This window comes from Phacochoerus africanus, chromosome 9 (genome assembly GCF_016906955.1).
Source record: "Phacochoerus africanus isolate WHEZ1 chromosome 9, ROS_Pafr_v1, whole genome shotgun sequence".
Lineage (NCBI taxonomy): Eukaryota > Metazoa > Chordata > Mammalia > Artiodactyla > Suidae > Phacochoerus > Phacochoerus africanus.
In genome coordinates, this window is record NC_062552.1 from 82,892,251 (window position 1) to 82,919,516 (window position 27,266).

Consider the following 27,266-nt stretch of genomic DNA (forward strand, 5'->3'; position numbering starts at 1 on the left):
GATCCAAGCTCCGTCTGCGACCTACACCCCAGCTCACTGGGCAAGGCCAGGGATCAAACCCCAATCCTCATGGGTCCTAGTCAGGTTCGTTAACTGCTGAGCCACAAAGGGAACTCCCATAAAGTTAATTTTTTATACCAGCAAGCCTGGTGTTTGTCTCTGGGACTCAGACCTGTATGCCCAAGGCCATTCCCTGGTCCTTTTACAGAATAGCTGTGCTTTTATCTTCCTGTCTCATAACCACATTGCATTGTTTGTTGACAGACCCTGAGCACTTAATCTTTACACACACACATGCACTTCTACCCCAAATTGCTTGAGGGTAGAAGCTGCATATTAATTTTCTTTGATTCTACAATCTATCGCCTTGTACATATAAAGTACTGAACAAATGTTTAGTGAATGTGAGTAAATTAATTGAAAGTAAATATAATACAAAACTGGATATACTATCATTAATTACATTTATGTAAAATAAAATGTGAAAACCAGAAGGGAATGCATTAAAAATGTTATATATTGTGGAGTTCCTGCTGTGGCATGATGGGATCTGTGGTGTTTCGTGAGTGCTTGGATGCAGGTTCAATCCCCGGCCTGGCAAAATGGGTTTAGGATCCGTCATTGCAGCAGCTGCAGCTAAGGTCACAACTATTGCTCTGATCTAATCCCTAGCTGGGGACTCCATATGCTACGGGGTGGCCAAAAAGGGGAAAAAAAAGTTAGATATCTTAATCTGGGTGATGATTTCCATGCAGTCTTGTCTGGTTTCCAAGCTATTCTTGTTATGCTACTTTAATAAATTTTAAAGGAAGTCTTTATTTTTTTTATTTTTTATTTTTTTGTCTTTTTGCTATTTCTTGGGCCGCTCCTGCGGCATATGGAGGTTCACAGGCTAGGGGTCTAATCGGAGCTGTGGCCGCCAGCCTACGCCAGAGCCACAGCAACGCGGGATCGGGATCCGAGCCGCATCTGCAACCTACACCACAGCTCACGGCAACGCTGTGAGCGTTAACCCACTGAGCAAGGGCAGGGACCGAACCCGCAACCTCATGGTTCCTAGTCGGATTCGTTAACCACTGCGCCGCGACGGGAACTCCTAAAGGAAGTCTTTAAAAAGAACATTGCCAGTCATTCAAATTATATATTCCTTCCCTTTTAAAATACTCCCCTATTTGACGTAAATTTAAATTTTATTGGAGTATAGTTGACTTAAAAGTTGTGTTAGTTTCAGGTGTGCGACAAAGTAAGTCACTTGTACACATATGTATATACATTCCTTTTCAGATTCTTTTCCCATATAGGTTATTACACAGCATTGAATAGATTAGTTGGGATTGACACATGCATACTACTATGTAAAATAGGTAATAAAGAATGTATAAAACAGGGTAATCAATTCAAAATTTTTTTAAACTATAATTCAGTTTCTTCGGCTTTAGTAGGCTACTCCAGGTCTTTTATCCCTTTATTGTAGGAATCTTTCTAGGGTTGTTAAAATATGTTCCAAAGAAATTGAAGATTTGGGGACTGAACTGAGGAAACGTCTCAAGGTCAAATAAGTTTGGGAAATATTGCATATTGTATTCTGCCTGTACATCCCAGAGACTCTCAGTGCAGTTAGTTAAATAGCATTAAAACCACAAGAAATGGTGGTTCTCTTTGTGGCTCAGCAGAAACGAACCCGACTAGTATCCAAGAGGATGTGGGTTTGATCCCTTGCCTCTATCATTGGGTTAAGGATTGTTATTTCCATGAGCTATGGTGTAAATGGTAGACGTGGCTTAGATCCCCAGTTGCAATGAGTGTAGGCCAGTGTAGGCTGACTGCTGCAGCTCCAGTTCGACCCCTAGCTTGGAAACTTACATATGCTGCACCTTCAGCCCTAAAAAGGAAAAAAAAAAAAAAAAAAAAAAAAAAAAACAAACCCACAAGAAAAGAAATGATTAAGCAGAGAATTTCCTCCTTTAATTTCGTTTCCCAATCTACCTGAATAAGAAGTGTCTCTTTTTTTTCCCTATTACATCCGTTAATGTCCAGCGGAATCAGTGTTTCATAGAACACTGGGGGCAACATGGTTTATATGTGCTAGAATTCAAGAAGATAACTCTTTAAAGCTCTGATCGATGTTTTTTTAAAGATCGTTAGGATATCATTAGAAATAATAGATCCTTTATGGAAGTGGAGTTGTAGATTGGAATTAAACTTTTGAGGATCTAAATTTTTGCACAAAAATGTGTTTTGCAAGAAAAATATAGGAAAACTATATTCTAATCCTAACTGCAAATGAACTCCTAAAAGAGTTAGGAACTCGCTTAGCCTTCATTTCTCCATCTATAAAATAAAGATCATATAGCAGATGACCCTTCCACCCCCTTTTTAGGGCCGCACCTGCAGCATATGGAAATTACCAGGGTAGGGGTCCAGTCGGAGCTACAGCTGCCAACCTATGCCACAGCCACAGCAATGTAGGATCTAAGCCACATCTGTGGCCTACACCACAGCTCATGGCAATTCAGGATCCTTAACCTACTGAGCGAGGCCAGGGATCAAACCTGTGTCCTTGTGGATGCTAGTCAGGTTCTTTTCCGCTGAGCCATGACAGGAACGCCCATGGTTCTTTTTTTAAAATTGTGCTTTCCCATACTTTTCCTAATTCTCTACTTTGCACAGGTACAGCTTTTTTTGTTTTTAAAATAAATTGTTTCTATTTTTCTTTCTTCTTTTTTCCTTTTCTCTCTTTTTTTTTTTTTTTTTTGGCCTGTGGCATGTGAGAGTTCCCAGGCCAGGGATCATAGCAATGACCCAGGCCGCTGCAGTGACAGCACTGGATACTTAACCCATTATGCCGCAAGGGAATTCCCAGGTACCACTTTCAGATTAGAAAAGTATAAACGTTATTAATTATATGACATGATTCTAAACCTAGAAGCATAGTGGTTCTGTCTTAGATTCAAAGGAGACTCACCATGGGAGCCCTTAAAAAATACTGATGCCTCAGAGATATCTCCAGAGATTCTAATTCATTTGCTTAGGGTGGTACAGAGATCAGTTTGGTTTGGGTTTTTTTTGTTTGTGTTTGTTTGTTTGTTTGTTTTTTAATGGCTCTCCAGGTGATTGTGCTTTGCAGCAAGGACTGAGTACCACTGACCTAGAGTGTTTTCCTCCATTTTGTCTGTTTGCATTTTCGAACCCTTTTAGTGAAAAAAAATTTTTTTTTTCTTTTGGTATGTGACTACCTTGCTAGTTGCTCTAAAATAAGAAGGTTTGAAGTTACACAAAGTAAGCAAACAATCATTAGTTTTTGAGAGCCTTCTTATATGCCTCCCACTGGGATGAACTTAAATTAGAAAATAATAGGAATACTGAAATTGTGTTAAACTTCCCTTTGTACCTTTGAACAAATATGATCTAAAAAAAAAAAAAAACACCAGAAGGCAAACCGTAACCAAGCTATATGAGTTGCCTTGTTTGACTTATAATTTGTGCCGCCTACACAGTTTTGGTATTTGTTTTTGTGTCTGCCCCTCCCGCTCAAACCTCTTCAGCAGTCTAAGAAGCTATTCTAATATTTTATGCCGTTCCCTTTACAACTGTTGCTTTTGGACTGAAATTTGAAAAAAGTTTTCTATTCACACAACCAGATTTGCAAGAACAGATCCCTCTAAAGGAAAAAAAACGTTTAATGGCTATGTCTTAGGGTTTTGGTACATGCCATTTTACAGTGTCTCCTCACTAATAATAATAGTAATAGTAATAATAATAATTTGGCAATCTTCACTGGTCCAACCAGTTCCCCCAGTGTGCTCAAAAGTTCCTAGGCCTTTTGGCAGCTTCAATGAAATGGGTTTACATTGCTATCTCCAGTTATTTATGTGACTTTACTATCATTATCACCTTCTGAAAAGGGCCACGGTACCATTGCACCATTCATGGTCCAATTTATTCTGTGTCAGTAATGGGGTCTTAACAAGAAGAAACTTTTTTTTTTGTCTTTTTGCTTTTTCTAGGGCCACTTCCCACAGCATATGGAGGTTCCCAGGCTAGGGGTCTAATCGGAGCCGTAGCCACTGGCCTGTGCCAGAGCCACAGTAACGTGGGATCCAAGCCACGTCTGTAACCTACACCACAGGTCACAGCAACACCGGATCCTTAACCCACTGAGCAAGGCCAGGGATTGAACCCACAGCCTCATGGTTCTTAGATTCGTTAACCACTGCGCCATGACGGGGACTCCAACAAGAAGAAAATTTTTCCTCCATTTTGTCTGCATTTTCAAACACTTCAGTGGGAAAAAAAACACTTTTTTTTTGGTCAGCACCTACCTTACTAATTCTTGTTAGATTTCAGCATCATTTCTATGCAGATTACAGATTTTTTAGTTTCCAGTTCATGGCGCTATAGTGTCATGAAATGCCCCTGTCAGCAGTGACATGAATTAATAGGGTGCTGTTAGAAGATGTTGGTTGGTAATACTATTCTTCATTAGCAATTACCTTTGTTCACTTAAGGAGGACTGTTGTGCAATTCATATTTTAACAGGTTCCATTATAGCACTTCCTTACAGCACTTGCTTAGGAAGCTGGGAGGATTGCCATTCCCACAGATCCCATTAAAGGATAAGGATGACAACTATAGAATGAGTCATAATGATATATCACTGATGACCTAACGTGTTTCTTCAAGCTTGCTTACTCTGGATTCATTCTGGTGATTTATTTCAACTGTCTTGGAAGTGGGCTAAACTGTCTCTATGTCAAAACTCTGAATGATCAGTCCAGGTCCTTTATGGCATTTTTTCCTATGTGCTAATTTTAAAAACCCTAAATTGGTTCAGATATAGAACCTGAGTTTTTTGGAAGGATTGTTATGGACTGAATGTTTGTATCTCCCAAAATTCACATGTTGAAGCCCTAACTCCCAATATATTTGGAGTTGTGGCCTCTGAGGGGTAATTAAGATTAGTTGGGGTCATGCAGTAGGCTCTTATACGGAGATTAGTGTCCTTATAAGAGACCCTAGAAAGCTTACTGTTTCATTCTGTCACATGAGGACACAGTAAGAAGGTGGCTGTCTGCAAGCCAGGAAGAGAGCTCTCACCAGGAGCTGAGTCAAGCCGGCACTTCGTACTTGGACTTCCCAGCCTCCAGAACTGTAAGAAAACTCATTTCAGTTTTTTTTGGGTTTTTTTGTTTGTTTGTTTTTTGTCTTTTTCCCATTTCTTGGGCCGCTCCTGCGGCACATGGAGGTTCCCAGGCCAGGGGTCAAACTGGAGCTGTAGCCGCCAGCCTACGCCAGAGCCACAGCAACGCAGGATCCGAGACGCGTCTGCAACCTACACCACAGCTCACAGCAACTCCGGATCATTAACCCACTGAGCAAGGGCAGGGATCGAACCGCAATATCATGGTTCCTAGTCGGATTCGTTAACCACTGCGCCACGATGGGAATGTTTTGTTTTTGTCTTTTTGCCATTTCTTGGGCCCCTCCCACAGCACATGGAGGTTCCTAGGCTAGGGATCAAATCGGAGCTGTAGCCGCCAGCCTACGCCAGAGCCACAGCAACATGGGATCCAAGCTGCGTCTGTGACCTACACTACAGTTCACAGCAATGCCGGATCCTTAACCCACTGAGCAAGGCCAGGGATCGAACCCGCAACCTCATGGTTCCTAGTCGAATTCATTAACCACTGAGCCACAACGGGAACTCCCCATTTCAGTTTTTAAAGCCACCCACTCTAGGAGTTCCCATTGTGGCTCAGTGGTAACGAACCCAACTGGTGTCCATGAGGACACAGGTTCAGTCCGTGGCCTCGATCAGTGGGATTGAGGATCTGGCATTGCCCTGAGTTGTGGTGTAGATTGCAGATTCGGCTTGAATCCCATGTTGCTATGGCTGTGGTATAGGCTGGTAGCGGCAGCTCCGATTCAATCCCCAGCCTGGGAACTTCTATATGCCACAGGTGCGGCCCTAAATTTAAAAAAAAAAAAAAAAAGCCACTCAGTGTGTGGTATTTTGTTATGGTAGCCCAAGCAGACTAATAAAGGGATGAAGTGTGATGTAGAAGAATTGAAGGAGAATAATAAATACCTTTTGTGCTTGTTGAAGTGCTTTTGAAAGATAAAGTCATCCCTCAAACAATAAATGTAGGCTTGTTTAACTTGCAAGAGTTTATTATGTAAATGAAAGCATGCTAAACACTGTCCACCCACTTGTCTTTTCACTTAATCCAGCTTGGATGTCTCCCACGACTGTCACTTAGATCTACTTCATTCTTTTTAAAGGCTACAGAGTATACATGACGTGGATGTATGATAATTTAGTTAACCAGTCCTTAACTGATAGTCATTTAGGTTGTTCCCATTTGTCACTATTACAAAAAAAAAAAAAGTTACTGTGAGCATCCCAGGTTACTTTGTCAACACAGTTCTATATGCGAGTCAGACAGTTTGGGTCACTTAACACAGAGATTATACAGTTAAAATGTTAATAGTTTCAAACAGGCCCTCCTAAATGTGCTGATTCATACTTGTAATGGTTTGGGGACTAAATTATTTCTAGCCTTAGAGTGAATTAAATAGTGTCCTTCCCGAATTTGCATCCACCTGGAACCTCAGAATGTGACCTTAGTTGGAAATTGGATCTTTGTAGATGTAATTAGTGAAGACAAGGTAATGCTGGATTAGAGTGGGTCTCCTAAATCCGACAACTGGTGTCCTCATAGGAGGAGAGGGCCCATATATGCACAAGGGACAAGTCTGTTTCTGTGGAAGCAGAATGAAGTAATGCAGCTACAAGCCAACAATTGCCAAAACCAGCAGAAGCTAGGAAGACGCAAGGAAGGGTACTTTCCTAGAGCCTGCAAGAAGATCATGCCCCGCCAACACCCTGATTTTGGTTTTTCAGCCTCTAGACTATGAAAGACGGTACTTCTGTTTTAAGCCATCTAGTTTCTGTTACTTTATTTCTTTCTAAAGAGGTTCCATTCAAGTGAATTAAGCTAACCAGTGTTAGCTTACCTGGGAAATAATAAGTAATACTTGAATAATACTGCCAAAGCTGCCAAATCAAATCCTAAACTTTAAAAAATTTCCACTAAAAGTTTTAATTTCCTAATTGCTGTGATTGGTTCTTTTAGTAAAGTGATTTTTTAAAATTACTTTAATTATAAAAGAAATACATTTATTGGAGTTCCCGTCATGGCTCAGTGGTTAACGAATCCGACTAGGAGCCATGAGGTTGCGGGTTTGATCCCTGGCCTTGTTCAGTGGGTTAGGGATCCCGCGTTGCCGCGAGCTGTGGTGTAGGTTGCAGACTCGGCTCAGATCCCGTGTTGCTGTGTCTGTGGCGTAGGCCAGTAGCTATAGCTCCAATTAGACCCCTAGCCTGGGACGCTCCATATGCCATAGGTGTGGCTCTAGAAAAGACAAAAAAAAAAAAGACATTTATTATATAAAATGGAAAACCCAAATAAGTGAGAAAGAAGATATCAACAAATCCTGTGATAATAATAATTTTCATGGACATTTTGATTTAGGCCCTCAGACTTTTTTGATTTATATTTTGGCTTTTTTTTTTTTTTGTCTTTTGTCCTTTTAGGGCCGCACCTTTCTGCTGCGCCACGACGGGAACTCCTGTTTTGGCTTATTTAACATGTTTTGTAACGTTCTATTCCATGAAGGACCATGTATCTTTATAAAAGGCAAAGAAAAAACTATTGTTAAATCTTTCAGTTGAAAAAGAAAAAACCTCCCTTAGAGTTCCCGCTGTTGGTGCAGTAGATTAAGAACCCGACTGAAGCAGCTCCGGTCCGCAGAGGTGCAGGTTCAGTCCCCTGCCTGGGGCAGTGGGTTAAAGGATGTGGCATAGGTAGCAGCTATGGCTTAGATTCAATTCCTGGTCCAGGAACTTCTATGTGCCGTGGGTGAAGCCATAAAATTTAAAAAATTTAAAAAGCAAAAGCAAAAACCCTCTGCTCTTTTCACTCTCAGACGCAGTCACACCACAAAATCATGTTATTATCATGTCAGGTACATCTGACACCCTATTACCAAAGAAGCACACAGATTACATCAAATCCTATGGCTCAAAGAAAGATGATTATGAATACTGTTTGTCTGAGTATTTGAGAATGAGTGGCATCTATTGGGATTTGACCATAATGGATCTCATGGGACAACTACACAGCATGAATGGAGAAAAAATTCTGACATTAAGTCACATCAACATGAGGGTGATGGAATAAGTGCTATTATTGGACATGATCCTAAACTTATTGTTTTTGGGGTTTTTTTTGTTTTTTGTTTTTTGTTTTGTCTTTTTGCCTTTCCTAGGGCTGCTCCCACAGCATATGGAGGTTCCCAGGCTATGAGTCTAATTGGAGCTGTAGCTGCCAACCTATGCCACAGCCACAGCAACGCGAGGTCCAAGCTGTGTCTGGGACCTACACCACAGCTCACGGCAACCCCGGATTGTTAACCCACTGAGCAAGGCCAGGGATCGAACCCGCAACCTCATGGTTCCTAGTCAGATTTGTTAACCACTATGCCACAATGGGAACTCCGATCCTCAACTTTTGTGCATTCTTAGTGATGTCCAGATTCTTATTCTCTGTGATAGTATTAACGCTATTAACATAAATAAAACTGGAATATGCTCAGAGTCTACAGCAAGAAGATTGCTCTTTTGCTGGAGATATTTAGGGAAAAATTGATTCAAGATTCTATTTGTGCAGTGGCAGCTTTGACTCTCTTGGGGAAGTTTGTTTCTCTTAAGATGGAAAAGTCAAGTGAATTTGTTTTATTGTGTATGAACTTCAATGGTGGATTTGGTTGTGGGCCAAATTCTGAATCCTCTGGTGGGCAGATCTATTGTTGTACAGGCTGTCTGGCTATTACTAGTCAGTTGCATCAAGTAAATTCTGATTTACTTGGTTGATGGCTTTGTGAATGACAGCTTCTATCAGGTAGACTCAGTGGATGGCCAGAGGAGTTCCCAGCTGTGAGCTCTTCATGGTGGATGCTGGCTTCCTTAAAGATACTTGGAAGTCTTCATAGGATTGATAGAAAGTGCACAGTTTCATCTAGTTTGTCAAGATGAAGAAATGGGAGGATTTGTAGATAGACCAGGAGAATGGATCCTGTTCATACTCTAATTCGAATTTCTGGATTGTCACTTTGTGGAGAAGAACAGCTTAAACCTGTTAGTCCTGTTTTTGCATGCCTGAAGAAATACTTCAGAGTGAATGTTGAGCTTGAACTGGTGAGCTAGATTAGATCCCTTGATGCAAAAAGTTGCTTGGTGTAGTTTTGCCATCTTGACATGCTGGTATTTGAAGTGCTTAATAAACTTAATGACTACCATGTCGTTGGGGTCTGACCATAATGGATATCATGGGATAACTGCATTGCATGAATAGAGAAGAAATTCTGACATTGGTTCAGTCATGACTGTCAGCTATGTTAATATTTTGTATATGAATTGTGTTAATTGTAATAAGTTATATAATTACACATATTGTGAATTACAGACCTTTGTTGTAGCTGCATCTTTCCATCAGAATGCTGTTATTCTGAGTATATTGTTTTGTTTATGCTTCAGTATATTTATTATTTTGTATGTCTCTGTAGCAGCAAACTTAGATGAACTCTTTAGCTGATGAAGCCTTGTGTTATACCTGATTTTCCCATGTAGTCCTTTGATATGTTGTATATAACTACAGTTAATGTAAATTTGTCTGTCAATGAGAATGTTAACTGATAAGAATTGATGAGCCCTAAATGAATTAAAAGATGAAAAAAATAAAACCCTCTGATACTTCTGCCAGATGTTCAGGTTCTGTTGCTTTCATCTAGCCCTGGCCAAGATTGTGAGGCAACCCCATGCTGCCCCCCCAATTCCCACACTCCTCCTTACCCAGCCTGCAACTGGAGCCATACCCAGTTTCCCAGGACTGGAATTAGTCCTGCTATCCTTTCTAGGTGACAGTAATCCTGTAGAATATGCTTGCTCTCCCCTGTAGAGAATTCAGGTTTCAGCTAAGTTTGAGCAGCACTGCCTGTATCTTTCTTTTAGAGATTCACAACTACTATTAGTATTTTAAAGACTCTGAGAAGTGCTACAGTATAGAAATATGTGTTTAATCTAATAGTTACCAAACTTCTGTGACTAAGAAAGCTGTTTTTTTAAAAAAAAAAAAACAAAAAACAAAAACTCCCCCTCCCCATTTTTCTTTTATTTTTTTTCTCTTTGACTAAGCCTGCATCATGAAGTTCCTGGGCCAGCTATTGAACTCACACCACAGCAGTGACAACACCAGATCCTTAACCTGCTGAGCCACCAGAGAATGCTTCCCCTTTTTTCAGTCTACCAACATCTTGCTGAATGGGTGTTCTGAAGAACACAGCTAATCTTGGGTGGCCAGTTTAGGTTTGGACTTCATTTTGTGTTACTGCATAGAATGGTTTTGCCTTGTGTCCAGCTCCAAGAAATGGACTTCAGTCTTAGTGATCTTCCTGCAGCTCTACTCTCTTGAAGCTGCAGACCAGCTTTGCCCTTTCAGGTCCCTTCCCAAGGACATTATCCCACTTCTGATAATTGCTGTCCCTCCCATTTCATTTCCATCCTGCCTGCACCCTGTCCTTGAACTCCCACCATGCCTGTTTGTTATGAGGCCCCAATAATATCAAACCCCCTACGCAACTGCATGACTGAACTTGTCTTGTGAATGATCATAGTTTTCAGCTACCTTGTACTGATTACCAGGCCATCTGCACCACAGAGAGGCTGTATCCTCAGCATTCCCATCCCATCCCCCCCCCCCAAACTCATCTAATTCCAAGACTGCTTTTCCAGGGCCGCTGCTAACCCAATTGTGTTCCCTATTTTGGAAAAAAAAAAAATCACTGAACAGGTGAAGTTAGGGGTGGGGGGTATTGCAGACTCACAATCGCCCTGCTGTGTACTATTGAAGTGTTTTATGTAGCTTACCCTATTTCCCATCATTGCCTGAGAAAACTGCAGTTAAGGTAAAAATGGTGTAGAAGGGCCCAAAGGCAGTAGTCTAGCCTTCTGAAAGGGGCGAGCCTTGCCCCCAAGCTTGTGTTCTTTCCACTCTCACATGCTGCCCCTACCACCTTCCACTTGGTGACAGTGTACCTAATTGTAGGAAATCTACTTGGGAGAGAAGGGAAATATGGTCTCTGGGTTCAGATTTGAAAATCTATAAATAAGAAATATGGTCAGCTGCTTTCCAGCTGTAAAAGTGTAACAGAGAGCTGCAACTGAAACAAACTGGCTTAACAGGAGGATTCCCAACCATTCACAGTCCCCACACTCCCACCTCCACCCCCTCCACAAAACCCCCCAAAATTGCTGCTGCCACCACCAAGGAGGGAATCTATACTGTGGTGATGTTTGAAAGCATCAGAAACATTCATGAATCTTGCAAACTAGGAGTGAACTTTCCCATTTCCACTGCTACTGCCTTATCTGTAACCTTTCCTACTGCCATTCTTTCCTTCCACAGTCTACACAGGAAGGTGGGGAAGGGAGGAGCAGAAAAAAAGGGATGAACTTCTCACTCTGCCAAAATCAGCTGCCTGGAATTTTCCAAGGGCTCTGAGTTGAGCAGTGGATATAGTTAGCTAGGGAATTGATGAGCTATTGTTTTCTTTTAGGTCTCTTCTGGCTTGTCCTCTATCAGGCCTGAGTGGATGAAAATGGCATCAGTACAATAAATGCTATAGTTCCCTCAGTTTCCGGCCTGAACCACAACACTTTCATAGCTAAGGTTCAATCCTCCCTTCCTAGGGCTCTTGCATCCTGGTGACAGATTAATCCTTCTAAAGTCCTGATTTAACTCTATCACTCCCTGCTCAATGCCCATGCCTTTTCTTTTTTAAGTTTCAACTGCCATTTTTATTATCATGTGTGTTCATATTAATTGCTATTTTATAGATTTTTTTTTTTCCTTTTGGCCATGGTATGCAGCAGCTTTATATGGGATCTCAGTTCCTAGATCAGGGCAGCAGTAGTGAAAGTGCTGAGTCTTAACCACTAAACCACCAGGAAACTCTTTATATTAATTGGCACTTCAATTAAAATTACATGGATCGACCTACATAATATGGACTACACGATATGATACTTATCACAAAAAAGTATTTTATAAGATTATAAGTAATACATTATCTCCTTTCTGTTCTTTAATATAGTTGCATTTGTATAGTAAAATACCTGAAAAAAATACATGTTTAAATGGAAACAGTGTTGTCTTTGAGAAATAGACTTTTAATGGTTTCTATTTTTTTTCCTTCTCAAACACCTTTGCTTGATTATTTCAGATCTTCACAACCTGTCAGGTGACAGTCTTTGCTCCTGCCGCTCTCCAGAGCTTGCTCCCCTCCACTCCAATCCAGATAGACAGCAGAATTTATTTTGCACTTCCCCTGTTTGTCTGGAACACCGTGCTTGTCAAACCCCTGTCCAGCTTTTCAGGTGCATGATCCCTCCCATCCCCCAACTCTCCATTCAAAAGCATACGTACAGCTTTGCATGAGAGTTCTTTTCCTACATGTGTGTTGGTATTCAGGGTCATTCTACATACCATCCCTGAATGGTGTCTATACCCCTGCAAGAGGGGGATGGAGAGCAGAAAGGCTAACTCAGTTGCCTTTTTGCTCAGATGGGAAGATGTTTAACGTAGTCAGAAGGAAGGACTGAGAGAATGACTAGGAGGGTGAACCCCTTCGGAGACTGCCCACTGTGAGGGCAGTGGGGGACCACCTTTCTGTGTACTAGGACTAGTGGTATGGAGTAATCAAAATATGTATGGAATGTACTTTTTCTTTTGGCCACATCCAAGGCATGTGGAAGTTCTTAGGCCAGAGATGTAACTCTTGCCGCAGCAGCAACCTGAGCCACAGCAGTGACAACACCGGGATCCTTAACCCACTGATCACTGGGAAACTCCTGGAATGCACTTTTTAAAAAATTCATTTGGAGTTCCTGTCATGGCGCAGTGGTTAACGAATCCAACTAAGAACCATGAGGTTGTGGGTTCGATTCCTGGCCTTGCTCAATGGGTTAAGGATGCAGCATTGCCGTGAGCTGTGGTGTAGGTTGCAGATGTGGCTCGGATCCCATGTTGCTGTGGCTCTGGTGTAGGCTTAGCAGCTACAACTCTGATTAGACCCCTAGCCTGGGAACCTCCATATGCTGCGGGAGCAGCCCTAGAAGAGGCAAAAAGACCAAAAAAACAAAAACAAACAAACAAAAAAAACTTGGACACCAAGAGGAAAAAAAATTCAACTTTATTGACTGAAAAGTATTATTGAAGAAAATTGACCTGCATTTTCATCACTAAAATGATATATATTTCAAAAGTCGCAGTCCTGAAGGCGAATTTCTGTTAATTTAATTTAATTTTTTTTCTTGCTTTTTGCTTTTTATGGCCGAATATAGAGGTTCCCAAGCTAGGGGCTGAATCAGAGCCATAGCTCCCAGCCTACACCACAGCTCATGGCAACGCCGGATCCTTAACCCACTGAGCGAGGCCAGGGATCGAACCTACATCCTCATGGATACTAGTCAGATTCGTTTTCTACTGAGCCATGACAGGAACTCCCTGGAGGCAAATTTCTTTATTTTCACCTTAAGTTATGTTGGCCAGAGCCATTCATCACTGGTGTAAACCCCAGAACCCGAGTCTGGAGACAACCTGCTTTAGACTCTTGCCCTAAGAAGCTCTAGAAATGAGAATGTCAGGGTTCTCCTATGGCCTTCAGACAACCTAAGGGCTTGGTTTAGCTGCAATCCCTCTGTTTCTTAACAGCAGATTCCCTGAGTCCTAGGACTCCGTTATTTGTCTTACCTCATCACCCTGCCTTCCTTAAGGCTAAGATCTGTTCCTTACACTCTTTTCACCCTCTTCTGGTGAGGGCCTAGCAAATGTCTTTTGTGTAGTGGGTCATCAGGAAATTCCTGTTCGTGATGATGGTGATGAAGAAGGAGCTTGAGAGGAAGTGACTTCACCAATGCGTTGAGTTTTTGTTTTCTTTAAAAGTGCACACCCACTTAGTGGAAGTCATACTCAGGGAATGTTCTATGTTGCACACTCCAAGAACCCAGGGCTCCTGCTCCTACTCACTCACCCTGCTGGCCTCTCCCAAAAGTCCCACCTGTTACCAGGCATGGCCCAAAACAGGGCATGTGCCTGCTTGTGCTTCGCACAGTCTTTGAGGCCCTCGGAGGCAATGCTTATGCAAGACATAAAAACACTTCTCCCATCAACCTAAAGCTGTGCCTGAAATGTTCACCATTTAATTTTTTTGTTTTAAGGAGCTTTTTACTAGGGAGGATACATTATTATTATGACCTAATAATATTTTAGTTCTGATTAGTTTATCTGCCAGGCCTCCCATTGGTCTGAGCTCCCATGGCCTCTAGGATATACATTTTCTCATTTCATTCACTACAATGTATTGGAATGATCTCTTTCCCTGTTTGTCCAAGTCACTGTCAGCTCCACATGGTACAATGTCAGCCTGGCACATGGTGGGCCCTCAAAAATATGTTGAACCCAACTTAAATGGCCTGCTCTTTAGGCAGCCCTGGGGAGTTCTGAAAGGTGTGCTTAGGGAAATGAGTCAAGGAATTGGAGTCTTGCAGTGAAAAACTGCCCCATTAAAGGCACTACTCCATTGTCTTCTCCAAGGGATGAGAGTCTCACCAAAGACAAATTTGTTCTTGACACAGTTTGGTTAACCTTGACCAGTAGCTTGCCTTTGAAGATGGATAAACTCTGTCTGCACTAAGATGAAGATAATTAAAAGCATATAAGGGACAGATCCAACCCTAATCTCACAGGCTAGTGTAGCTCATGCCAAAGTGACTGAGTCTGCTTCCTGGGGACAGGGTCTACCTCATACATATTTCTTGTGTTCTTAAGAGTCCAGTACAGAGTCTGGCATATATTAGGAACTAAAAAAGTAATAGCTAAAAATATAGCTTACCATGTTCCAGACACATTCATCTAAGAATTTCCTATGTATTAACTCATGTAATCCTATCATCTATGAAGCAAATACTGTTATCATCCCCATTTTAAGATGGGGAAACCAAAGCACACAAGAGTTTATATGACTTGCACAAGGTCACAAAGCTCTGGAGTCTGCTTTAAATACGTTCCTTAGTGCACTTGAATGGGAATGATGAATAAACCTCTCCCTTTTTTTTTGTCTTTTTAGGGCCGCACCCGCAGCATATGGAGGTTCCCAGGCTAGGGGTCCAATGGGAGCAGTAGCCGCCAGCTTATGCCACAGCCACAGCAACACCAGTTCGGAGCCGCGTCTGCGACCTACACTGCAGCTCACAGCAACGCAGGATCCTTAACTCGCTGAGCGAGGCCAAAGATCGACCTGCAACCTCACAGTTCCTAGTCGGATTCATTTCCACTGCGGCACCAGGGAAGCTCCATCCCTGAACCATATTTATTTTATTTTATTTTATTTTATTTGTCTTTTTGCCTTTTCTTGGGCCGCTCCCGAGGCATATGGAAGTTCCCAGGCTAGGGGTCTAATCGGAGCTGTAACCGCCAGCCTATGCCAAAGCCACAGCAACACCAGATCCGAGCCGCGTCTGAGACCTACACCACAGCTCATGGCAATGCCAGATCCTTAACCCACTGAGCAAGGCCAGGGATGGAACCCGCAACCTCATGGTTCCTAGTCGAATTCGTTAACCACTGTGCCACGAAGGGAACTCCTGCACCATGTTTTTATAGCAGATTGTTTGCACTTAATGTACAGCACTTAAAGCAGTCTCTCCCGCCAGACTGGCACTAGCGCAAAGTTCTTCTTTGACTCTGACCCACCCTGTCCCTAAAGCAGTACTTGCCGCAAGACTGCCGTGCGTACCCGTGACCGCCAGGGGGCACTATGCCCCCGCGCCCTCTTTCCCCTCCCTCCAGTCCTACGCAACCTGAGAGCCCCGCTGGGAGGAGCCTCCGAGACGCCCTCGGGGGAGCTATCCCGGCGGGCCCCGCGCGCGGCCGCGTTTGAATGGCCCTGAGTGGGACTCGGCCGGGAGCCGAGAGATAGTCCAGGCGCAGTCGGCCAGCGCCGGGGCTGCGCGGAGGCGCCGCGGTACCATGAGGCGCCGGTAAGTGACGACCGGGCCTGCCCCAGCCCCGTGCCCGAAGCTGCCCTGCCGAGGCCGGGCTTCTCCTCGGGCCTGACCGCGCCCTACCCCACCTGCAGGCCCCGCGGCGGCCTCCGCTTACCCCGGCCCGCGGCGGGGCCGCCCGGGTCGGGGTTCTGGGCGGCGAGGTCCGGGTGGAGCCTCTGTCTGGCCGCGGCGAGGACGGTCGCCGCAGCGAGCGCTGGAGGCCACCCGGGTGGGCGAGGGGTCCGCCGGGAGAGGCGTGGACGGAACCTGCTGTCACTTATCCTCGGGTGGAGCCGACTGGTGCACCCCGGGGAGGGGGAAGGACGCTGCGCGTCTGGGACGCTCTGTTTGAGGACAGGTTTTCCCGAGAGCCGCCCAGGCCCGGCCTTGGTATTTCCTTATTTTCTGTCGGGTGCTTGCTTCCCTGACACATAAGCTTTTGTGTAGCAGGACAAAAACTTGACATAACTGCATAAGAATTGCTGATTGCAACCTTAAAAACCTCATTGTATTTTCTGAAAAGTTGATCTGTAACAGTACCTAGGCTTTTACCACGCTCTTAAATTGGTTTAAATGTGGAGATAACAAAGAGTTGATTTGTTTCTTCTGGCTTGTAAAATTCCTTGAAAACAGAGGTGTCTATGTCGGTTTCTCTGCAGATTAAAGAAAAAAAAACTGTAACAGAAATTAGGTCTGTAATAATCACCAGCTTAGCATTGGCAAAAATTATGAAAAAAAAAATAGTCCACCTAATAGCTTAAATTTGTGTAGTTTATCCTTCTTGTTTGTTTTTTAACCAGTTTCAGACTTGATTCAGGACTTCATACTTTTACTTGGCTAATAACTAGCGCTGTAGTGATAAGAATGGCTAATATTTATTTCGTGCTTTCTATATGCTAAGCACTTCTTTGAGAGCTTTGCTTTGGGACAGATACTGTTATTATTCCCACTTTGACTAGGAGGAAACTGAGGCACAGAGAAGTTAAGTAACTTGTATAAGATGTAATTGGTACCCAAGCTGGGTTGGCTCCACCTTTTAACTCTGTTTCTCTACTGCCTCCTTTATAGGTGGCTCTTTTTAGTTTACAGAGCACTTTCATTTCATTTACTTCTCTCAACTGGGGAGATAATATACATGCCTTGGTGTACACATGCATACGTTACCAAATCGAGTTCTCTGCTCTTGCTGACATAATTAAGTTTTGTGCATTGAGCAAAAAAAACCCATTTGATATTTTAAGATAGAGTTTGTAAAGTTCCTGTTTGTGTTGTAATTTATAGTTTTAATTCCTGTGTATCATATCCTAAAAGTGTACAGTTTGAAACTTTTGTATTTCTTAAAATATACCCTTATATATTGTTCCTTTCTGAAAACTTAAAAAACTTGTACTTGGAAAAAATTAATAACTCCATGACAAGAAATAAGGTTCAAAAGCAAAATCACTTCCTGAGAAATCAGCAGTTTATGCTTAATTTACAGCAGAGCATTTAAATTTCATTCATCAATGGAGTGCCTGTTGCGGCTCAGTGGAAATGCATCTGACTAGCATCCATGAGGATGCCGGTTCGATCCCTTGCCTCACTCAATGGGTTAAGGATCCGCTCTTGCCTTGAGCTGTGGTGTACGTCGCAGAGGTGGCTCGGATCTGGCATGGTTGTGGCATAGGCCCGTGGCTAGAGCTCTGATTCAACCCTTAGCCTGGGAACCTCCATATGCCTCAGGTGCAGCCCTAAAATGACCCAAATAAAAACTTAAAAAAATAAATAAATAAATTTCATTCATCGTTCATTAAGCAATATTCAGTCCAGTTGGCTATACAAAAGAAATATGCCAGGGCAACAAACCTTAGGGAAGTTAGTCTACTTTGGGATATAAGATTAACAACAACAACTAAAGTATTTGTGTATGTGTGTACATACATACATACATATATATATGAGAGATTCTTCATTAGTGCAGTGGGTGTATGGTGAACTGAACTGAGCAGGTTAGTAATAATGCTTCTGCAAAGAACCCACAACAGAAGGATGGATGGTGGACATTGAATACAAGTATGAGTGGAGAATTTTAGTGAGGGAACAGTGTGTTCAAAGACTTCGAATTGGGAATGAAAATGATTTTTCTAGGAAAAAGTAAGTCTGATCTATTTGGAAAGTTTCTATTGAGAAAAATAAGATTATGGCAGAAGACTATGAGGAGTATTATTTAAAACACAAATATCGACACTACATTGTAAATCAGCTATAATAAAAAAAATTAAAACACATGTCAAAGGAGTTTAGGTTTGACATATATATAAGGAGAGATGATTTTGCAAGTTTAAAAACTTTTAAATGGGTGATTCTCAACTGCTGGGAATTTTGCCCCTCAGGGGACATGGTGTTTCTACTGGCATCTAGTGTATAGAGGCCAGGAATGCTGCTAAACATACCAAAGTAGGACACCCCCTCTGTAAGTAATAGTTGCCCCAGATGTCAGTGGTGATGAGGTTGAGAAATGCTCTTTTAAGCTGATTGTTTATATGGCCAGCCTCTGCTTCTTTGTGCTGTAAATAAGTGTGAATGATGAATAATAACAATAACAACATTGGGGAGAAGCTGCCTCAGAGACCTCAAGAGGGTGACTATTGTTGGAATCCTGGGGGGAAGGAGAGGCTATAAGAATTTAGGATAGGAGTAGACAAGTAGTGGTAAAATGAGACAATTACTTAAAGAGTGTTTTTTCTAAGTTTGAAAAGAATGCATGTTCGTTGTGGGAAATTTAGGGAATGTTGAGAAAGTGAAAAAACTAAAAGCCAAACTGTTAACGTTTTTCATGTGGTGGTTCCTTTCACATCTTTTTTTATGCTGATAGCTATTTTCCTTTTTATAAAACTAGAATTACACATTTTTCTCCTTGTGGGCTTTTTTTTTTCTTTTTTTTTTTTTGACTCAGCATATCATGAGTATCTCCCATTCTTGGAAAAATACTCTTTTTAATGGTCATTCTTCTTTGTTTTTTTGTGTGCTTTCGAAATTGGGAATTTTGCTTTGTATTCAAAAGAGATGTTTTGAAGGAAGAAATACTAGAACATGATGACTGATTAACTCCAGGAAACAGTAGGGGTAAAAGTCTATGTTATCTCCAAGGTTTTAAATCTTGGAAGCTAAAATAATGGTGCCACTATGGAAATAAAATGGGATTCTCTGCAATACTTTTCACTTTAGGTATGTCACCTGCCATTTACAGAAAAATATAATGAGATTTTTAAGGACCATCCTTGGGAGTTCCTGTTGGCATAGTGGAAATGAACCTGAATATTATCCATGAGGATGCAGGTTCAATCCCTGTCCTCGCTCAGTGGGTTAAAGGATCCGGTGTTGCCCTGAGCTGTGGTGTAGGTTGCAGACACAGCTCAGATCCCACATTGCTGTGGTGTAGGCCAGCAGCTGTAGCTCTGATTCAGCCACTAGCCTGGGAACTTGCATATGCCACAGGTACGGCCCTAAAAAGCAAAAAAAAAAAAAAAAAAGAAGGACTATCCTTGATACCTGTCAGCATACATTTTTCCTAAAACTCCCAAAATTAATAATCTTTTTCTTTTTTTTAACTGCTTGTTTTTTGTACTAAGCTTATTTTTCGGCTCGCTCTTAGCAAATCTTCCTCTTCTTGGAATGAATTTTCTATTAAAATACTAAGTAAAATTCAGGTTTGTTGGTCATGAATTTTTACTTTGAAAGATTAAATGGACTAGTTTAGGTTTTTTTTTTGGTCTTTTTGCTATTTCTTGGGCCGCTCCCGCGGCATATGGAGATTCCCAGGCTAGGGGTCCAATCGGAGCTGTAGCCACCAGCCTACGCCAGAGCCACAGCAACGCGGGATCCAAGCCACGTCTGCAACCTACACCACAGCTCACGGCAACGCCGGATCGTTAACCCACTGAGCAAGGGCAGGGATCGAACCCGCAACCTCATGGTTCCTAGTCGGATTCGTTAACCACTGCGCCACGACGGGAACTCCTAGGTTTTTTATTTTTTTAATTTTTATTTTAGTATCATATATATATATATATTTTTTTTTTTTTTAAACTGGGGGTGGAACAAGGAACCACCCTCAAGGAACAGTTTGCATCCTCGCTCTAGGGCCACCCAGCTGCCCCCCACGCACAGCTGTTCCCTCCCACAGACGCAGCCCTGGACTACCAGGAGGATGGGGCAGGTGAGGATGAGGGGATAGTTTGGGTCTTTTAAATTTTTAGATTGCTAAAGTTTATAAGCAAGAGGTGAGTCTAATTCTTTTCCAGAGGAGGAATTATCTTCAAAAAATGCTTGCACACACCAATGGGACACCTCATAACATCACACCAGTCAGTATTACATTGCTATTTTGTAATTATACTTGTTGGTCTGTATCAGTTAACTTGGTGTTTTGTGGAAAATGTATTTAGGAATGTAAATTTTTAAAAAATGGGTTTTCTTGCGGCACAGCAGGTTAGAGATCCAGCGTCATCACTACAGTTGCTTGGGTCTCTGCTGTGGTGCAGGTTCAATCCCTTGCACAAAACCTTAAAGTTAATACATACAAATGGTACATTTACTGGGAAGATACACTTTTCAAATTATGGATAGGATATAATTTGATTTTTTTTGCCATTGACTATGTAGTACTTCATGCTTGCCCCCCAAGCCCCATCCCCATCCCTGGTATCTTCTAATAAATAGCTAATATCCATTAACCTTGAAGAAGTTCTATATTCTCTTTGTTCTTGGGACATGATGAGGGTAGAGAAGGGGGGAAAAGAGCTTCTGAAAACTCCCCCCAGTTTGCCTCCCCTATAATCACCTCTCTCTCCTTCAGTTTTACACACTGCCTAAAATTCTTTTTGCCTTGAAAGGGTCACTCAGGAACCTACCACCTATGTATGAATCATGAATGCCCATTCTAGCATCTCTTCTCACTAGTATAATCTTAGAACAAGCAGCTTGGTGTTATGTGGAAAAAGCTGTAACACTGGAAGTCACAGTTCTAAGCTGGCTCTCCTATTAGTGACTGAATGTTCTTGGGCAAATCCCTTAATCTTATCTGTAAATTCAAATTATCTCCAAGGTCCTTTCCAACCCTGTGAATCTGTGAAGTATTTGCTTTTGTAATTACCATGGGGAAACTATTAGTCTTTCATATCTTAGCGTGAAGTAATAATAAATCATAGATGATTTCTTCCAAAGGCATTTGTAAAAGCTACTCCCATGTAATAAGATAGGGGGAGGAATCTTAGAATAGAACTTAAATGTCACTAGAATACAGGCTCTGGGAGGGCAGGGATTTTTGTTTTATTCACTTCTGCTTTCCTAATACCTAGAATGGTAACTAGCGTATAGCATATATTGAGTATTTATTGAACGAGTGAAGGAATGGGTTGTTTTTGAGGAAAGAAAATTGTTGAACTGCTGTACAGATGCTCTGAGTACCTTGAAAGAACTCAGAGTACAAATCAACCTGATTACAACCCAGTCATTCCTATGATATAAGAAAATATCTCCTAGTTGTTGTAAAGCATCTCTTGTTCCCTTGGCTGCCTCTCAGAAATATTAAGTAATCACTGCCCTGACTGCCCCTCATGCGCACAAAGTGCAGTTTTGTCCGTCACCAGGTCTTACTTGTGTGCCAACTTGACTTTTCAGTATGCCTTTTATTTGCAAGTATCTATGCTCTGCCTGTTCCTGGTACCACTTAATATCATCATTAGCAGTATATTTAGAGGTGTTGCAAAAGTAATCATATATATTAAAATTTGGCCTTTCATCTGTGGAGGATTCATGATGCAGCAGTTAGAAACTAGTACTCTTGGTCTTCCTATTCCAATCATCCTAGTTCTGCAACTGCCATATAAAATAATCTTCAGGAATATTTTAAATCATATGATTCATAGGCAAAGCTTCTCAGTAAGCCTATTTTGTCTAAAACTTAAAGTCCAGGATTCCTGATTCCAGGTTCCCAGATTCAGGGATTCTGCATTTTAGCCAGTCTACCTTTCTAGTCTATCTTAGTCATTTCCCTAACTGTGACCTGAATTGTAACTGTTTAATAATCAAATAATTGGTGTATATAACAATAAAACAAAAAGCACAGTTATTCTTATCTAGAAAGTATATTTTCAGATAAGGAGAGGCTGGCAGACTATTTCTGAAGAAGCCTGCATTGGATGGCATTCATTATTTGGCTGAATTTACTGAAAAATAGTATCAGGAACAAGAATCCTTAAAACTCCACATAAACAGTTTTTTTCTTTCCTTGTTGGCAGACATATTTGGAAACTAAGTAATAAGCAGAAGGAAATTAAGTATATGTATAGTATATATATATATATATATTAAGTAATATTGGTGGACTGTTTAGTGAGATTGACTATATCCTTCCATGCCCACATTACTTAGTTTATTAGTTTGGATGGGCTCGGTTATTTTGCAGTAACAAATAACCACCAGATCTCATTGGTTTAGAACAACAAAGGATAATTTCTCCTCAATTCATGTTACATGTGAGTTGTCTGGGGACTCTACTCTATGTTGTCCTTGCTCAGGAATACAGGCAGATGGAACCTTAACCTCTGGCCTGTTGGTGGTTACCATGACAGAAGGAAGGTGGTAAGAGTGAGTCACACAAAGTGGCTCTTTAAGATTTGTTTATGTTTCATTGGCCAGAGCAGATCACATGACCTTGCCTAACTTGATGATGGGCAAGTATAAACCTATCATGCATCTGAAAGGAGAACTGGAATATCATGGCAGTTTTTTTTTGTTTTTTGTTTTGGCCACACTCATGGTATCTTGAAGTTCCTGGGCCAGGGATCAAACCCACACCACAGCAGCTACCCAAACCACTTCAGTGGCAGTGTCTTAACATAGTTTTAGGTTTAGCACAGTTGGGCACTCTCTCCTTTTTTTTTTTTTTTTGGTTGGAAAGGAAAGGTTGCTTTATTCAGAAGGTTGTGGGCTTTATTTAGGTGGGTTTGTATCCAAAAACCAACTCCCCAGTTGACATTTTAAAATATTTTGTTACTCTTCTCTCTCAACCATTATTTTTCATGGTTGACATAGTCTTTCTTTAGATATGTTCCTTCATTTATCGACTATTTATTAAGCACCCTCTATACATCAGGCACTATTCTAGATACAATGAATGTGGTTCCTGCTCTAATGGAGCTCACAGTCTAGTGGGAGGACACTGACAACAAGCAAATAAATTAATTTTAGATTGTGATAAGTGCTAAGGAGGGGGAAAATAAGTTACTGCTATAGAGAATGATTGGAGATGAGGGTGGTGTTATCCTTGATTGGGTGGTCAGGGAAATCTGCTGGGGTGGGTGACATTTGAGCTGAGAAGCAGCAACCCTGAGAGTATGTGGGAGGAATAGTCTAAGCAGAAGGAATGTCTTGGACACAAAATGGAAATGAGCTTGGCATGTTTAAGACATTGTGGATGGAGCATTTAGGAAGTAAATGATACTATAGTCTAAGGAAGAGATGATAGAAGTTTGTTCTCAGATGGTAGTAATGGAAATGGAGAGAAGTGGGCATTTGGGGAATGTATTATAAAGGCAGAGGCAATGGATTGGATGTAGGGAATTTAGGAATAGAGAAATCAAGGATGAATCCTTTGAGATTGAGCAACTGGGAGAATGACGATTCCATTTACTGAGTTAGGAGCAGTTAGGAGGAGCAGATTTGAGAGAGTGAGTATTAAGGTTTCTATTTTCAATATCTTAAGTTCAAGAGACGTCCCATGAGGAGCTGACTTGTAGGAAGTTGGAGATGTGAGTTCAGAGTTTAGGGGAAACATTGAGACAAATGATTTTTTTTTTTTTAATGAAGACAATATGTTAAATTTGGTTACAGTTAAGTCTTGGACCTAGGAGTGATTAGATCTCCGTAAAGCAGTGTAATTCCTCTGCTGGAGAGGGAGTGTTCCCCAAGAGAAGGGGGCATTTTCAAACTTCAATATATGTTCTGATTTCAGCTTAGGAGATACGGTGTTAACAAACCTTCGTAGGTCATAGGATATAAGGTAATCCTCACAAGCATTTAAATGTAAGACGCCTTCAGAACTATTGTTATAAAAGAACACTAGCATCATCTTTTGTTAATTTCTTCGTTTAATTCTCAAAGGACAATCTACTCTAATATTCAGGGTCTTAGGGTATAATTGCTCTATTGATTCAAAATTAGAAACATGTGTTATAGACTGGTAATGGCAGTCCAAATCGTGAAAATATAGAATGTTAAAAGTAGTTTATATTAGCTTGTCTTTTTGAGTTGTGCACTTTATTGGTGTATTCTTTCACATATATAGAGTCTGTCTTGAAAGCATCAGAAATACTTTTAGTAGCTAAATAAGGGGTCAAAAAGGATCCTTAAGATGATATTGTTTTATATGTGCGTATATATTTTCCATTTCTGAGTTTAAGAAGACAATTGGAAAGAATTAGTGTTTCTTCTCCCCGTGAATATTTCCAGAAAAATACTAGACTGTTCTAATAGGAGATAGTCATCTATATGGCTTAAAAAAACCCTAGACCTTGAGTCGTCTTCCCAAAGACTCACGTGTTTATGTAGCCATAGGAAGAGAAATATATAATACATTTTAATTTAATTAAAACATAATTAGGAATTTGGGATTAAAAATATACACACTACTATATATAAAACAGGTAAACAAGAAGGACCTACTGTGTACACAGGAAACTATATTCAATATTTTGTAATAACCTATAATGGAAAAGAATCTGTAAAAGATTCATATGTATATCTGAATCACTTTGCTATACACCTGAAACTAATATAACACTGTAAATTAACTATACTTCAATTTTTAAAAAAGTGGTTTGAAAAAGCATAATACTTGAATTTGATAGAAAATTCAAAAAGTCCACGGAGTTTCCTGGTTGGCCTAGTGGTTAAGTATTTGGTGTTGTCATTGCTATGGCTTGGGTTCAGTCTCTGGCCCAGGAACCTCTGCATGCTGTGAGTGGGGCCAGAAAAAAAAAAAAAGAAAAAGAAAAAAAGTCCAAAAGGGACTCCATATTTGTTCACCTTTTCTCCCCCCCGTCCCAATCCATGCCCCATCCAATTGACACTATTTCAAAATGTTCACCTTCAGTCAAATTAGAATCTAAGAGGGATTGGAGTTCCTGTCGTAGTGCAGTGGAAAGGAATCTGACTAGGAACCACGAGGTTGCAGGTTCAATCCCTGACCTCGCTCAGTGGGTTAAGGATCTGGTGTTGCCCTGAGCTGTGGTGTATATCACAGATGCAGCTCGGATCTGGTATTGCTGTCACTCTGGCGTAGGCTGGCAGCTGTAGCTCCGTTTAGACCCCTAGCCTGGGAACCTCCATGTGTGTGAGTGTGGCCCTAAAAAGCAAAAAAAAAAAAAAAAAAAAGAATCTAAGAGGGATTAAAGGCTCCAAACGAAATTAAACAGGTCAACAGAATGTATCATTACTCTACCAGTGTAGTAGTGTCTCATGTACTTTATAAAAAGCACAGTTAACTTACCATTCAGTTCATCAGTTTGAGTAATACAAGTGTTTGCTGCCTTTGTAAACCATCACCACTACTGCCTCTGCCCAGATATACCTAAGAAATGAATGTAATCATTTAATCTTAAAATCATGAATCACGTAATCTTTTTTTGACTCTAGCTTGACGGTAAAGTATGTTTTCTTAGTTCTAATGATAAATTTTACCTGCTCTACACTGGGTCGCACGGTCTGTTCAATGTACTATTTGTATTGAATACCCTTGCTCTACTAGTTATGAGGGTAAATTTTACATGTTGATTAAAATTTAGTGAAATACTCATTGAGAATTACTGGGTGAGTCCTACTGGCCTAGAAGAAGCAGTTATTACTCTGTGAAATGACTCTCTAAATACTTTGCTTTAAACTATTCTCTTCTATTTCATAGTTTAATTTAAAGAGCAATTCCCCCCCAAGCTCTTAGATAAATCATATCACTATGCTTAACGTAATGTATTGTAATTGCTTGTTTGTGTTTCTCTCACTGTAAACCTTTTGATGATGGTGAAAATTTCACAGTAGGAAAGTTTGGGAAGTTTAAGGTTATAAGTAGGAATGAAGCAGAAAACTGCTGGTTGCTATGATGTAGCTATTTGTAATACCAAGAATTCTATGTAAAGTGATTCAAGTCATGAATTTTATAATTTTACAATTATTTTGTGTTGCTTTATGTAACTTACAGAATTTGTATACTTCGACTTAAGAAACTTTAATTTCTATTATTAATATATTGTTCTCTTATGTTAAAAAAGAAATTAAATTGTTTTATTTAAAATGTCAATTTTGGAGTTCCCGTCGTGGCGCAGTGGTTAACGAATCCGACTAGGAACCATGAGGTTGCGGGTTTGGTCCCTGCCCTTGCTCAGTGGGTTAACGATCCGGCGTTGCTGTGAGCTGTGGTGTAGGTTGCAGACGCGGCTGGGATCCCACGTTGCTGTGGCTCTGGCGTAGGCCGGTGGCTACAGCTCCGATTCAACCCCTAGCCTGGGAATCTCCATATGCCGCGGGAGCGGCCCAAGAAATAGCAACAACAACAGCAACAAAAGACAAAAATGACAAAAAAAAATAAAATAAAATAAAATAAAATGTCAATTTTTTTTTACTATAGAAGATTGATGTAGAAAAAACAAGCTGAAGAAAATGATTCAATCTTAATACTATAGAGAGATATAGGAAAAAAAGGATTCAGCAATAATACTACCCTTTAAAAAAGAACTTTTATCCTTTTTGTTTTGTTTCCTGTGCTACATTTGCACGTATACAGAAAAGCATATTGTAGGAACTATATTAACATTTGCTGATACCATAAATCATGTTTCTCATATCAAAGACAACTTTCTTCATTAGTGATGTTTATGTGTAACTTAATAAGCACTAACATTTATAGAGTGATTAACCAAATGCTAGACAATGTGGTAAGTGGATTATTTTATTTAATCCTCACAGCACCACTCTGAAAATAGGAAGTTAAATAACTTGTCTAATAAGATCACATAAGAAGTAAATCTAAAAGCAGGACTCAAACCCAGGAAGTCTGATTCCAAGA

The 27,266-nt window shown here is 40.9% G+C and overlaps 1 protein-coding gene and 1 pseudogene across 1 annotated transcript in view; both read left to right on the forward strand.

Annotated features, from left to right (window-relative positions):
* The first annotated feature begins 7,908 nt into the window (after positions 1-7,908).
* LOC125135608 (geranylgeranyl transferase type-2 subunit beta-like) lies at positions 7,909-9,767 on the forward strand (annotated as a pseudogene).
* A 6,174-nt stretch (positions 9,768-15,941) lies between these two features.
* Positions 15,942-27,266, forward strand: part of KATNBL1 (katanin regulatory subunit B1 like 1) — a 62,055-nt gene continuing 50,730 nt past the window's right edge. The window contains exon 1 of the mRNA XM_047796280.1: positions 15,942-16,159. The gene's annotated coding sequence lies outside the window, so the exon portion shown is untranslated. The remainder of the gene's footprint in view (positions 16,160-27,266) is intronic.